This window comes from Eubalaena glacialis, chromosome 14 (assembly GCF_028564815.1).
Source record: "Eubalaena glacialis isolate mEubGla1 chromosome 14, mEubGla1.1.hap2.+ XY, whole genome shotgun sequence".
Taxonomy (NCBI): Eukaryota; Metazoa; Chordata; class Mammalia; order Artiodactyla; family Balaenidae; genus Eubalaena; species Eubalaena glacialis.
In genome coordinates this window covers 15,662,573-15,666,127 of record NC_083729.1, presented here as the reverse complement: position 1 = coordinate 15,666,127, position 3,555 = coordinate 15,662,573, and the positions used below count along the sequence as shown (strand labels likewise).

General features: G+C 48.7%; 1 non-coding gene across 1 annotated transcript; it reads left to right on the top strand.

Annotated features, from left to right (window-relative positions):
* The first annotated feature begins 3,429 nt into the window (after positions 1 to 3,429).
* Positions 3,430 to 3,555, top strand: LOC133074834 (U6atac minor spliceosomal RNA). The gene has a single exon (XR_009697241.1). It is a non-coding gene; the product is annotated as a U6atac minor spliceosomal RNA (small nuclear RNA).

Sequence of the window (3,555 nt, the reverse complement as noted above, 5' to 3'; positions counted from 1 at the left end):
CCGCCTTCCTCCTCCTACCAGCTCTCGGCCCAGAAGGATGAGCTAGATCAAGATGGGGTTTATCACTTGAAGGCACAACAGCTGTGTTTGAGAAGAGGCAGGAGGTCTCCCCCAGAGAGGAAGCCCAGCTCTCCTTGAGGAAGAGCTCTCGAGGGTTCTAGCCCCGAGCCCGGAGCCCATCCTCCTGCTCTCACCCCAAGCCTGCTGCCTCAGCCCGCTCGTCAGCCTAGCGCCCTTCACCAGCCACGCACACAGGCAGGTCGCAGGGCCCATTATGATGGGGGGACCATACTAATTAGCAGGGATCAGGGGTCCAGATGTGAGCTGGATCAAATCCCACATGTAGATCTTTATCCTGTCTGCCCTTGTGAGGGAGCCCCCAGATTTTTTCATCAGGGCCTGACCCCATTCCTGGTAGCCCTAACTGGTTGAGTTTCTCGCTCTCTGATTCCTGGACTGCCAGGATCTGATGGGCTACTCCCATCATATGGGCTAGTCTACCGCCCTTCTGAAAGCAAGTTCAGATCCACTGCAAGTCCTGCCTCCTTGAACTCAAACGGCGTTTCAGCCCTTGGCCTATTGACCAGGGAGGGGCCTCACAAATCTTAGTGTGGTTTGAAGAGGATGCGCCATAAGCCAGCTCAGCCCAGTGTCTGCTTCCAGCCCAATCTCTGAAACTAGACCTTGCTTCCAAAAATGATAAGGCAAGTGACCATCCCTGACCTCGCCTTCTACCACTGACTGCCAGAGTGCAACCTCCCCAGGCCCGGAGGTCACCAGACCACAAACCCCCAGATTTGGCCCAGACTCCTCAGAACCTGGAAGTTGGCACAGTTGAGCCGATCTAAGCATCTATTTCCAAGTCACCTGGAGAAAACCTGCCAAAGTGAGATGGGAACAAACAAGTCTCCGTTCAGCAACCAGCCCTCCCCAGGACACTCACCCAGATCCCATCAAGGTCAGGCATTACCAGGAACTCAAGTTCAAGGTCAGCTTTCTGAAAAAGCCAAAAGATGGGAAGGGTGAACAGGGAGGGATTCACCTTTGAATGGGAATTTCCATGCTGCACCCCTCCTCCTGTGCTTCTGTCCCTGACGATACAATTTTTGTTGTTGTTCTTATTTAATGAGAAAGTAAAAAAACAAACAAAATTGGAGCTAACTCTGAACAAAGGCCTCTGCTCCAGTCTAATCCTGCAGTCTAATTAAGCTCGGCTCCTACCTCCGTGCCAGGAGAACCGGTTTGCCCAGACTTAAAGCACTTACTGTACCAGCTCACTTGTGGTAAGTTTGGTAAACTCCCACAGAAATAAAGCTGTGGGCTCTTGCTCTCAGAGGCACTGTGATGATCAAGTCTCCTCATTTCTTTGTTTTCCCTTTCATGGTGGGGTGTGGGGTCTGCCGGTTTTGCTGAGCTGCATAATAGGCAGGGACTCTCTTTCTCGGGTTACAAATGCAGTAGCTGAGCCCTGGGTCTTGCACACACAGGACTAATGGCTGGATCTTTCTAGCCTATGTTTCTCCATCACTTAGAGGTTGTCAGCATTTTTCCTGGTATTTGCTTCGCCTGGAGAAATTGCCGATTCTCCTTCGCTCTGTGGCCACGTCAGCAAGGTGAGGGTGTGCAGGCTCTCCTTGGCTCTGTGCCCTGTCCGCCCTCCTCCTCCTTATGTGTCACTGGGTCAACAGACTGGTATAGTGCCCGTACAGCCTCTGCTGAGGACACATGCGCACCGCGCCCCTAGGAAGAAAGCCCGCTGCTCCCCAGACCCCAGAGCCTTCCCTTTGGCACTCAGATGGCTCAGATTCTACCACCACATCCTCTGGGATCGGCACAGTGGGCACTTCTTCCCTGAGTGCGAAATTCATCCTATGCAACCCTGAGAATCTCCAGTTTATCAAGGACCCTCTGAACTCGAGCTTTTATTCAGTAACTTAGTAGTTACGAAGTACCTACCACGTGTCAGACCCCGCGCTGGATGCTAGGGCTTTAAAAATGAGTATAATGTGATACCCTGAGGAGCTTACAGTTGAAAAAGTCCTTGACAAACAAAAGAGTGGTTATTACTACACACTCACTTATCCAGTAAAGTTTTTTCCACCTCTACTTGTGCTTAAGGTGCTAAGATGAGTCCAACAGAGGGAAGGGAATCAAGATTTATTGAGGACTTAGAATGAGCTGGGTCTGTGCCGAGTACTTGGTTTGATCTTGTTTAATCTTCAGAATTATTTCCATTGTACAAATAAAGAACCTGAGGCAGTGGAGAGTAAAAATAATTGGGTCAAGAATGCCCAGACAGTGAAAGACAGAGTGAGGGCTGCTGCCTGTAAGCCTTGATTTTCCCACCATGCACACTGCCTTTACTGCAGGTGACAAAGATGAACAATACAGGGGGAGAAGTGACGTGACAGAACGGGGGACACATCTGCACTGCTCCACCCCTGTTCCTTTTTCTTGAGGTCCCCGGCAAACTCCCAGAGCTGCAATTTCTTCCCACACCCGCGATTTCTTCCCACACCCAGCTGAGAATGAGAGGGTTACACTCGCCCAGAGTCGGGCCTCTTCTGCACCCCACTCATGGAAGTGCTGGGCTTTCTGAATTCCCTTGGCTAACTGGTGAGACTGCTTACTAGTTGGTCACTAGGTCATGGACGGAGGTTGGATCCTATCAGCCTGCTAGAGAACTCGTGGCATTTTAAGCCCGATTAGTACTCTTTTTCCCTTTGAATTGTTTATGCCTTCACTGCATTTCATCTTTGTTCTTTCAGATTTGGCAGGTAACCAACTATACAGTCTGTAATTTCTACCATTACCCATGAAGTAAAAACTTTGAACAATTCTCCCTTGGCACAGATAAGAACAACTTCGGAGATCCCGGGCTGGCTCATTTATGTTGGTTTTCTTATGCGTGTAGGCTGGACCTCCATTTGGCCTACAATGCTCGACTTTCTTGGAGGAAATCTGTAGCCACAAAATTGCTCAACCAGGACGGATGGACAGAACTCCCCATTTACAGAGCCAGCCTGGTTATGCGACCAGATCTTACCCTTTCCCATATTTGGCCGTTACGGACAAGTGTGTATTTTACAAGTGACTTTTTTTAGCACTCATATAAATAATACTTTTTATTCTGTCAGAGTCCCATTTATAATCTCTCCAGAATTAAATAGCACATGCATTCCTGCATTCCTTTTAGGTGCCTCCAGAAGGTTTCGATTGTTTATCCAAAGGTTAAACAAGTTCTGGAATCAAATGAAATCAATCATTAACAAAGTGATGAGAAACTTGCTTCTGGGAACATTTGTTTCTTCCCTTTTCAGGATTGAAGGGAGAAGAAAAATAGCTCCAAATGACAGCCAGAGGACAGAGGTCACACAGAGTGATAAAAACCCAAGGCTTAGTTGCATAGCCCTTAGAATTGTGCTTTCAGTGTTGTATGAAAGGAGAGAAGGTTAGAACTCTCCTTGACAAGGATGGAAGAGGCCCTTGGGACTGACAACACACATACGGTTAAGGCACTGCCACCTACTTTGTGGCATCTAACTACTGTTTTGT